Consider the following 12,589-nt stretch of genomic DNA (forward strand, 5'->3'; position numbering starts at 1 on the left):
AACACGGCAATTGTGTTTGGGTGGGCTTATGGATTCTCGCCTTGTGTGCCGAATCCAGCCATGGATTGACCTTACCTCAATGTCTCCTCAGGCCTGTTTCATTGCCTGCAAAAGAGGCATGTGGGCACGTGGTTGGCGGTCATATACGCGCCATCCTCAAGCCGAAAGAAAATCTTCCATAGGGTTTAGAAATGGCGAGTAAGGGGCCAAGTATAATACTTCAAATTGTTTATGGTTTGTGTACCAGTTCCGGACCAAAACAGCCTAAAAAACATTATCCCAGACAACAACAAACCTGGGCTGCACTGATCTATCCTGTTCAGCTGCATTATGAAGTGCATCTAGAAATGTGATGATATGTTGGGTATTGTAGGGACCTATTTTTGCATGATGGTGCAGTTACCCACGAAGGCTTATGGAGGCACACAATGATATATTTCCCCTGCGCTGCCCCGGGACGTGCAGAATTGCCCTTTGGCCTTTTTGTAGCTGGCTGATTGGTGTTGAGTTTTGTGTTTTCAGGTGTGTATCTAAGTATTCTCAATTTCCCAATGTGTTTTGTATTTTGAATAGATGTGTTTTCCCAATGGTAACAAAGTGTCTTATGTATGAAATAGTGTGTAGTGTGCAAGAGCAAGTGTTTTGTAGAAAGGAGCAAGTGTGTTGCACAATTGCAACTAAAGTGCAAAGCAGCGCTTTTGTTTAAGGAATGGTTACATTTAATTAAGGTATAGTAACAAAAACTTCAAGTTGAGTTACTTTGGTCTAAGCATATGTCTATAGTGTTCAAGCAATTCAAAAAAACTGTAAGCCATTTTGAGAACTTTGCAAGCATGGATGCAGGAAGAGCAAGAGACAGAGGTAGAGGAGGAAGAGGAGGACAGAGACATAGAGGAGGACGTGGTGGAAGAGGCCGTGCACAGAACATTATTTCCGATGACATAAGAGCAACTTTGGTGGACCATGTCATAAACCATGGTCTGACTATGAGGGAAGCTGGGCAGAGAGTCCACCCTAATCTAAGCCGTTCCACAGCTTCATCCATAATAAGGACATTCTGACTGGAAAACAGGTATGTCTTCAACTCTCTACTTTCTACTCTACTCAGACTGTATCTAGAGTATTTGCAGTACAGTACCATATCACATGTACTGTATTGCAGGGTGGCTAAAGCTCCTTTTTGAACGAAAGTGGTAGTTTTGTGACATACTGTGATTAACTACATTGTTCCAGTACTTTCTGTGGTATATACAGTAAAGTACAGTATATACAGTACTGTAAAAAAGAAGCAAACCAATACAGTAACATTTTGTGGTTGTTTTTTTCTATAGAATGACTAGAAGACCTTCTGGGGCGGACGCCAACGCCTGTTCACCCAACAGCAGGAGCTTGCTATTGTGGACCTGGTCAGAGCAAACAATACAATCCGTCTCAACCAGCTACAGCAACAAATACTTGCAGATAGAGAAGTATTCAATAACATAGCGCGAGAAAGCATTTCCACTATCAGACGCATCTTGGTAAAGCACCAAATTACCATGAAGCAATTGTACAGGGTCCCATTTGAGAGGAACAGTGTCAGGGTCAAAGGACTTCGACGTGAATATGTACAGGTAAGTGTTACAGTCCTTAACATTTAGAATACAGTATTGGTGTCATCCAGTTACAGCTGAATATGTGCCATTGTATCAGTACCACATAGATACATTCAGAAAAGTACCAGGTACCTGTTTGATGGGGTGGGGGTTCTGTATGTGTAGTACTGTAGTTGAGTGTTTTGAGTAATGCCATCCAAAATATGTATTACATGTATTTTGTTTTGTTACAGAGCATCTTGGAGATGGATGGAGCTGCACAGCCTCATGAATTTATTTACATTTATGAGGCTGGATTCAACCTCAGCAAAACAAGGCGACGGGGTCGCAACATAATTGGCCAAAGGGCAATTGTGCAAGTCCCGGGGCAGCGCGGGGTAAATATCTCATTGTGTGCTGCCATAAGCCTTCAAGGGCTACTGCACCATCAAACAAAACTAGGTCCCTTCAATACCGAACATATAATAACATTTCTGGATGCACATCAAGATGCAGCTGTACAGGACGGACCAGAGCAGCCCAGGTTTGTTGTTGTCTGGGATAATGTTAGTTTCCATCGGGCTGCTCTGGTCCACAACTGGTTCATCAACCATCATCAATTTGAAGTCCTATACTTGCCCCCTTACACACTATTTCTAAACCCCATAGAAGAATTTCTTTCGGCTTGGAGATGGCGCGTATATGACCGCCAACCACATGCTCGAATGCCTCTTCTGCAGGCAATGGAACGTGCTAAGCAGCGCTTTTGTTTAAGGAATGGTTACATGTGTTTAAAGTATGGTAACAAAAACTTCAAGAAACACAATAGAGTTAAGAAATTAGGGTTTTATTTACTTTAAGCAATGACATTATCCATTGCCTTTAATGTTATTGTATGTATTAATAATATGTATGATCATATGTCATTTTTAAGAAATATCTTCAACTAATTTGTCATGGTTCCAGATGCAGTCCATTGTGTAGAAGACATGTTTGAGAGATTAAATTGTTAACATTACATACTGTAAGTATGGACTGAAGTGAAAAAAAAAAAATTGAGAAAAGTATTACCGTAATAGCACTATAACAGTGTAATGTAGCAGTCTTCGGGTTTTTTAGTAGTTAAAAACAACTCCAAAACTATTCAAAGACATGTGGTAACTGGTGCTAACAGAAAAACTTTACAAGTCCAATTACAAAGCTTGGACCACATTTTTATTGCATGTCGCTTAATTTAGCATTAGATAAATGGTTGACCCGTCGTTCTTTTGACCTAGTTTAGAGTTAATTTTTCGTGTTTGACAGACAATTTAAATTTTCTTGCACCGTCGGCTATCTAGCCAGCTAGCAATCCATTGGTTAGTGACAAGGTTATCTAGCAAGGCCAAAAAATATGTGATAGAACAGACATGGTACGATGTCAAATGAGCTCATTTCAGGAAGCTAAGCAATGTGACCGAATTATTTCATTCTCAATTAATAATGAAATAACTTAAGCATGTACTTACATTCTACCATGGCTTTCTCTACACGTACAAGAACTCTCGTAGGCTGCCTTTTCCATTTGCTCTTCCTCTGAGCCTCAATGGCCAAGTTCATCTTACGCAATTCTATATAATCAAGTCACAAGCTCCTCCGAAATGTCTTCTTCCCTCTTGTTCAGTCCTAATAACGACATTACACGCATTCAAGCAGCGCCATGGTATCAAATTAATTGCCCACTCGTAATTACTACAATTAGTAGTAGTTAATAACTACTAATACAACTGTTCATGTGGTCCTACCAACATTCTATACTCGTAAATACGGTAAATTTCCGAAGAGCTCGTAAAAACAGCACAAGTTGAAATGATGGTGACGTGAAAAGGCTTCGGTTGACCATTCGTGAGACACGTGTAAGAACTGTGCATGTGCTAGACAGGAAGACGGTTTGATGCAAAGTTATCATGACCCTGCATGCTAAAGTACTTATTGAGGGAGACAGACTTCAAAAAATAAATAAAAAATTATAAAATGGCTCCAAAAGAAAAAGTTATTAAAAGCCTAAATAAAAAGCAAACTCTGCAAAAAGATGATGAAACTGAAGGAAATGGCAGATGTTGACGGACTGCAGTGGTAAGTATTCTTTTTTTCGTAAGTTTTTATCGATGACTTCCTTTGTTAACGGATATGTCATGTTATAAATTCAAGTTCAGTAACATTAATTAAGATATATATTTATCATGAAGAAATGGGTTGTCTTCTGTAGGCAGTGCTGACGTAATAAACACAGAGGGGAAACGACGAGCATGGGCGTCATTTTGGTTTGAAATGTGCTGGGGACAGAGACGCATTCGGAAGTGCATTTTCAGAACAATGAGTACAATGAGGATGTACTCCATTTTCTCTCTTTAGTGCCGGTAATAAAAGGTTCTGAAAGACGGCATACCCATGTAGCCAATTACTAAGGAATAAAATGTATACAAAATCTGTCTGGCACATTTTACGAAGAAAACGTTTCCAAAAAGCATCGGACATATGACCCACTATGTTCTGCTCCATGTATCCAATGTTGACAACGTGACATGACATGGCTAAGCTAACAACATAAACAAGAGGAGCTAGGAAAGGAAATTAACTGCGTGTTTAAGTTCAGAAGGGCCAAACGTGTGGCTACACACAGCACTACAAAAGTCGTCAAGATTGAAAAAGAAAAAAATATTTGTTGCACAGCTGAACGCTGTATCACATCATGAGCTGGCTGTTCTCAATTCACAACACGCATTCCATCAAAACTAGCGTACATCAGGCATTCTTACCAAAACTCATGCACTCCCCTCCACAATTATTCCAGAATTCAAGCAAAGTAAGAATGACCAAAAGTCCCTTTGTGTAAACAAGAGGCTGACTCCACCGACTATCAATTGCAAGTTAAAACAGCCGACCACTTGAGTGCAAAAAATACATAAGACCTCGCCACAGCACCAGCAAATCTTAAGCAATACATAATGCGTCTTACCTTTATTTATGTGGCAGTGGTCTGCAGATGCACCCTGTGGTGTAGCCTACCACATCCATTTAGCTCAACAGGTTATCGTTCTGATACTGTCCATGGTACTAGCAACCTGCTCTGGTGCTTTTTACCTATGTATTCAGGCTAAAATGACTTGATTGCCTGATGCCTCATCATCCCAGCCAAAGAGTATTGGTATTATTAGTAATGGCTACTTGCCAAATCGAAAAAATAACTTCACACAGTTTGTCTTTTTCCAACGTACGCTGGGGTTGATAAATTACTGGACTGCGGAGTGATACAGATGACGTGAATCAGAGGCAAAAAAAAACACTTGCTTGACAGTGGTCAAATATGGTGGACGTGAGCTTTCCACTGCATTTAGAAGTGCCGTGTAATAAACAAAAATAATTGACAGCTGAACGTTAGGAAGGCCCATGCAAGTGAATGGAGTAGTCTACAGCATTGTGAAGAGCCGTGTAATAAGTAAGGGATAATGTATAGAACGCCGGTCATTATCGGGAAAATAATCCCGACAGGGCGAACAGGACACAGACGCGCAGCAAAGGTGTCTTGCTCCGCCCTGAAGGGGCTTAATTTCAATAATGACCGGCGACGTTCTATACATTATCACGGCTACGGCTTATTACGGCTTATTTTTACTTTACCATGTGAAGTAAAAATTTACTTCACATGGTGTGTCTCTTTACAATTTATTTGTTACCAGCATTCCTAGTGTTGATCAGCAGAGAAATAGTCCGCCAAAGACGTTGACGTTGCTTAGCAACCAAAGATGCTGGGGTTGAAAAGTTACCAGACTACTTGTGGAGTGATACCAAAGACGTCATTATAGGCAAAATGTCCGTTGTTTTCGTTGACAGCAGACAATTATGCTTAGCAACGGTGAATTATCATATATAATTCACCGCCGGAAGTCGTGAAGAGCCCATGCAAGTGAACGGAGCGTTCCACGGCATTAAGAAGACCCGTGTAATAATCCATAATAATTCAACTCAATTATTATTATTTTTTACAAGTGGTGGGTACAAAATTAATCTTGACGAAATCTGGTGGGGACGCGTCCCCAGCGTCCCTGGCGTAATTGACGCCTATGACGACGAGGAAGTCAGTGAGGTGCAGGTCACTTTTCGAGAGGAGAAAATTGTCCCTATTCAGCTGGATGAAATCCATTTATAGGTAAGGTATGCAGTAGGGCTATACGGTATGGACTACAATTTATATCACGGTATAATTTGAGACATAGACAGTAATGCCATATTATATCATGGTAGCTTCTGAAAGGGTATCATCAGTCAATCAGCGTTCACTCCCTGAGGGACGTAACATTACAGCCATTCAGTGTTCACTCCCTGCAGTCCAGACTAGGGTGACTCGCAGCAGGAGGAGAAAGTGTTTTTTGCAGAATCCCGGGGCTCTATATCTAAATAATATTATATTATTTATTACACGGCTCTTCTCAATGCTGTGGAACGCTCCGTTCGCGGTGAATCATTTTTTGATAATTCACTGTTGCTTAGCATATAGTGACCGCTGTCAAGGAAAGTGGTATCACTCCACAAGCATCATCAACCCCAGCGTATTCGGTTGCTAAGCGACGTCAACGTCTTTGGCAGACTATTTCTCTGTGGATCAACACTACGAATGGTAATTGTAAAAATGACATACCGTGTGAAGTTATTTTTTCACTTTGGCAAGTAGCCGTGTAATAAGCGGGATTATGTATAGAACGTGGCCGGTCATTATCGAAAATAAGCCCCTTCAGGGCGAAGCAAGACACCTCCGCTTCGTGTCTGTGTGCTGTTCGCCCAGTCGGGGCTAATTTTCCCGATAATGACTGGCGTTCTATACATTATCCCTTACATAATATATAGGTATCTATACAATATATAATATAATGGCCAAAAGCAGTCGGCGGCTCCTGAAAATATTTTCGGGTGTTGGGTTCTCGGACGTCTCGGGTACTTCCACAACAAGTAAAGACTCATAGTGGGGGTTATCTCGGCCATAGCGGAGAAGGAATTGGGGGAAGAAACATTGGCTTTGACTCTCTGAAGTCCAGATTGAACCGCGACTTCGGATTGATGTGGTAGGACCAGAGACGTCGGAGAACACAACGCAGTGGCTGCAATTAAGGCAAATTGATATGCTGCAGGATGGTGTGGCAGGAAGCAGTCGGACGCTGTCAAAGATGAGCCACAAATTGAGAAAAGTATGCCAGAGGGCAATCAAGAGGAAAGAGAGTAGGGGAAAGCAGAGAATTGGAAGAGGGAATGAATTTGTGATGCTGGACAAAAGCAACTTCTACCACAAAAGGAAGGTGTGTGTATACTGCGATGCCTCAGCTTCACTAAGACTTGGACCTTTGTTTTGCAATAGAATGTAGTAGTCAGAGCTTTGGATAAAATGGCAGGGGAAAGAAGAACATATGATTTGAGATCAGAATTGGAATTGCAGGTGGGTAAAAACTCAGTATGATGCATACCTTTACATGAAGGTACACAAAAAGCTTAACTACTGGTTAACGAATGGTTTGCGAAAGAGTAACAACTTTACATGAAGGTACACAAAAAGCTTCACTACTGGTAAACGAATGGTAAACAAATGATTCAAAAAGCTTCACTACTGGTAAACAAATGATTCAAAAAGCTACTGGTGAACAAATGGTTCACGAAAGAGTAACAACTCAGTATGATGCATTACTTTACATGAAGGTACACAAGAAGCTTCACTACTGGTAAACAAATGATTCAAAAAGCTTAATTACTGGTAAATGATTGATTCAAAAAGCTTAACTACTGGTGAATGAATGGTTCGCGAAAGAGTAACAACTCAGTATGATGCATTACTTTACATGAAGGTACACACAAAGCTCCACAAATGGTAAACAAATGGTAAACAAATGATTAAAAAAGCTTCATTACTGGTAAACGAAAGATTAAAAAGCTTAACTACTGGTGAACGAATGGTTCAAAAAGCATAACTACTGGGGAATGAATGGGTTCACGAAAGATTCATGACTTAACATTAAGTTACCCAAAAAGCTTCACTACTGGTAAACAAATGATTCAAAAAGCTTCACTACTGGTGAACGAATGGACCAAATGAGTAACAACTGATCATAAGTCAGATCCAGCTCTACCAGTCGATCCAGTGCGGGACCCAAGCCAGCCCTCGACAGCGCTTGAAACCAAGGGCAGTAGGTTTAAAGCATGCCCTGCAGCAGTTGACAATTCCTTTTAAGCCTTCATGATTACTAATGCCACATAATAAACCTTAAATGTGAATATTAATGTATGCATTTTGTGTATGTATTAATGAATATCTTCATTAAAATATGACAATCATCCCGTCTGTGCCCTGTTAATTTAATAACTAATTGTGAAATCCCAGGAAAATTCAGTTGCTTTCATAATCAATTGGTCAGTTTGCTAATTCACAGAATGATTAATTTATACAGTATCCCCTAGTCTGTTTACCAGTAACTCCTCAGAGGTTACTGAATAACTCACTAAGGGCCCCAGTTAGGGCCCCAGTCGTTCATCATTCATTACTCAGTAACAAATACAGTAGTCCCCTGGTCTGTTTACCAGTAACTCCTCAGTAGTTACTGAATAACTGTCACTTAGGGCCCCAGTTAGGGCCCCAGGTAGGGCCCCAGTCGTTCATCATTCGTTAATCAGTAACGAATACAGTAGTCCCCTGGTCTGTTTACCAGTAACTTCTCAGTAGTTACTGAATAACTGTCACTTAGGGCCCCAGTTAGAGCCCTGGTTGTTCATCAATCGTTACTCATTCGTTCTTCAGTAACTACCCACGTTTTTGCGTACCTTATTGTAAAGTGTTACAGATAAAAGTTGTGAAAGGCATAAATGTCGTGATACATCTCCAGGTCCTTGCCGAAGGACAAACATCTCTCGAATGTTACTCAACCAAATGACAATCTCCTACGGCCCAGCCATTGGAGACCTTGTGGCCTGATGGGTGTCTAATGGACATGGATGATGCATTCGCTGTATGGACCCCATGCACACCCATTGCTGTTCACATCCACAGACATGAATCCCCTTCGACCAGGCGGCGTGAGTTCAAGGCTGCACATCAAACAATGTTGTGCAGACAGGTAATGCATGTGAAAAGGAAGAAAGGTACTCAAAGTAGAGGAAGAAAGGGAGAGACGGTGAGAGAGAGAGAAAGAGAGTGGGAGAGAGAGAGAGAGAGAGAGAGAGAGAGAGAGAGAGAGTGGGAGAGAGGGATGGATACAGAAAGAGAGACAGACAGAGAGAGAGAGAGAGAGAGAGTGGTACAGAGAGACAGAGAGAGAGAAGGGGTGGAGTAATGGAGGTAAACAGTATGCAGAGCTTTGATGTCGTTTTGATGTCTGATGTCTGTCTCAACCTCCTATTAATGAAGTGGGAAGAGTTTGAGGGGTGTGTGTGTGTGTGGGTGTGTGTGTGTGTGTGTGTTTGGTTGTGTGTGTGCGTGTGGCAGGGGTCTAGGGGCAAACTTAAAAGCATCATTAGACCAGGGTCTGGTTTTAACTTCTCATAAAGACAGTTAGAACAGCATTCAGACAGCAGCATTCTGTGAATGACACATACACATTTGATCTCCATAAGGTTAAATAAAAAACAATTTACCTTCATATCTGCTATCTACTGCAAAATTATTTAAAACAATCATCTTGTTTCAAATATAGTGAAAAAACGTTGTATATGACCTCAAATATATTTCCCCCCTTAAATTACATGTTATGTTATGACATGTTGGTTAATGTCCACTTTTATTCCTTAACTTTTCAAAGTATGCCAAAGAGAAATCTAATCATTATTTTACATCCAAATCCACTTCTTCTGGAGATAAAATTACTTTATCTAATGCTGTCATCATAATATGTTTCTACGCTCTCCTGATTGTCTTTCTGTAATCAACAGGGCTAAGATAACTGGCACGCGTGTTTTGGTCACTTTCGCACCATCCAATCAAATGTAAAGAATAAAATCATGTTTGTCCATCGCTCTGTATCCTTAATGCTAATATCCTTAAACACATGTTCCATTAAGTAAAGGCAGTGATACACTCCATGCCCTTCATTGTATTTCATTGATGGTTCTCTTGTCGCCTAATCACATTTCCTTTTCTATCAGCCAAGTGTGCGTTGTTGTGCTCGTCAACAAAGCCAAGGCAAGGTCAGCACACTTACAGATGTTTTGTTGTGTGTCTGCCCACTCAGCATCAGTTCTAGAAAGCTGGTTCTCATGAGAGCCTCTGAACGAGAACACACTGAGTTTGGGAGTAAATTTTCCCTGGCGCTGTGAATCAAGGCATATGGATAAAGACTGCTGTTTAAAAACCCATTGAATGGTAGGCCTGTGACGCCCAATGTGAACTGACTGTGGTAAAAAGCTATGTAAACTTGTTTTGACCTTGACAGTTTCTCATTGTTCAACCTTCCGATTTCAATTGAATTCAGATAATTCCGATATAATTGCTCTGTAACACCAACACACTAAAACGGAGACCACCAAAAGACAGTTCATTTCTTTGTAGTGGTTCCAAATGTATAAAATGTCTTCAAAACAAATGCGATTTCCCAGGAAACGGAATGAAGCAATTAAAGCATGGGGTTCTGCAAAGGCCATATTGGAGTCCTCTTGGCGGGGCGCTGCAACACTGTTTCGACTGCTCCCGGTATAACATCTTGCAAACAGCTGTGTTTTCTCATTCTGGGACGGAGCAGCGATAAGAGTCCATGACACATCACAGCCTGATTCAGTGCAATGTGGCGTTGCCTAGGCAGCTTCCTAGCACCTTTCCTCATCACTGTTTGCAAAACAAACACACACACACACACACACACACACACACACACACACACACACACACACACACACACACACACACGTATATACAGACACACTTCCGAATGGACATTCACACACATCCACCCAAACACACACATGAACACATGCACACACACAGACACACAAACTTTGAACCTTTGATCCTTGTGTCAATCCATCTGTCAACAGAGCCAGTTGACCCACGGCTGACTGTTGATGCATCCAAAAGGCTGGTGATTCTCTACCCACGGACTGTGCTTACAAACACACACACGCAAACTGGTGACAGACCAAAGTGCTGTAAAACAACATCCTAATACTTACCTCCATCCTACTTTGCATATCTAGTCATCCAGCTGCAGGCGGGATGAGACAGTGGGAAGCCTCCTGGCCTTAAGGTACACACACACACACACACACACACACACACACACATACACACACACACACACACTCACCTGGCCTTCTTTCAACACCTGAGAGCCCTTGACCACCTCCCCTCCCCCATGCCCCTGAGGCCTGGGAACTTTTTCTCTCTTCTCCTCCTTTCCTTATCAGTGACAGATTATCAGGGCCTACTGTATTGTGGCGAGCAGGCTTCCCATTCCAACCCTAATAGGCTGCCTAAGTGATTTTGTCTTTGTCCTTTTGTGTCCTTGTCTTTCAATCAGCCAGCCCCCCCCCCCCCCCCTCCCCCCCTCACCACCCTCCCCCCTCCCCCAACCACCCCTACTCCCCGATTGCAATCTAGCCAACCAGGTGAGTGGATTCATCAGGGGAGTGACAATCGGCTGCCTCAGATGAAGCAGATTCTTTAATCGGGACTTCCTGGTTTAATTAAAGTGGGTTAAGTGGAACGGAGAGTGGGTGCGTGTGTGTGTGTGTGTGTGTGTGTGTGTGTGTGTGTGTGTGTGTGTGTGTGTGTGTGTGTGTGTGTGTCATGTCATGTGTGTGTCTATGGGGGAACTTTTACCATCTGTGAATTCTGCTTGCAGCACTGAAGATTGCTGAGTCTGGGACCTTGAAGAGTTTTTGATGGCCCTGATATCAGAGTACACTGTTTGGGCGGAGGCAACAGCACATATGCTACAAATGATGTGTGTGTGTTGTTGTGTTCAGAAAGACACCTTCTCTTATTGGTCCACGTGCGTGTGTCACGTGCATGCATGTGTTTGGTGCGCATAAGGATGTGTAGTTATGTAGGCATGTGTGTGAAGATGCCCATGTCTATGTCTATATCTATGTCTGTGTACTGTGTCTATGTTTTTTTCTGTGTGTGTGTGTGTGTGTGTGTGTGTGTGTGTGTGTGTGTGTGTGTGTGTGTGCGCGTGCGTGTGTGTGTGTGTGTGTGCGTGTGTGTGTGTGTGTGTGTGTGTGTGTGTGTGTGTGTGTCTGTCTGTCTTTCTGTGTCTGTGTAGGCATGGGTGTTAGTTGATAGAAAGTCCAACATGCATGCCTGTGCACCACCAGTGTGTTCAGAGAACGGATGCCTCTTTGTGCTTGTGGTGCACCTGGACAGATAGAGAGGTGAGGCGAGGAGTGGAGGAAGCATGAGACAGCAGAAGCTATTGAGGAGGAGAGGAGATGACAAGAGGAGATAAAAGGGGAGAGAAGAGGAGAGGAGAGAGGAGGGGAGGAGAGGAGAAGGCATAAGGGTAAATCAGTTGGTGTTAGCAAAATACACTGAGAAAAACTCACCTCGGACGTCTTGTCCCCTATGTGGCCTGCTGCACCCATGGTCTGGCATCTACAGACTGTTCTGCACAAATCCAGACACACACACACACACACACACACACACACACACACACACACACACACACACACACATGCAAACAGAGTCTGAACAGACCCGGTGAAAGCAGGGAAACAAGATGACAGCCTACTGTATGTGGATGAGACATGAGGCCCACTGCTGTGGTTTCCACTGCCGTTCCGCCTCTGTCCGTCTCGACTTACGGCAAATGGTATGTCACCGGCCACAAGCCAGCACACGCACGGGCACATTCACCCAGGCTCACCATCCATTGCCCACGTGTGTCTCACACACAGTGTTTCCCTTCCTCCCTCGCTCTCTCACCACCTATTTCCCCAGTATATTTCTCCCTCTCTCTCTTTCTATCGCTCTCTCTCTCTCTCTCTCTCTCTCTCTCTCTCTCTCT

This window comes from Pollachius pollachius (assembly GCF_949987615.1).
Source record: "Pollachius pollachius genome assembly, chromosome: 3".
Lineage (NCBI taxonomy): Eukaryota > Metazoa > Chordata > Actinopteri > Gadiformes > Gadidae > Pollachius > Pollachius pollachius.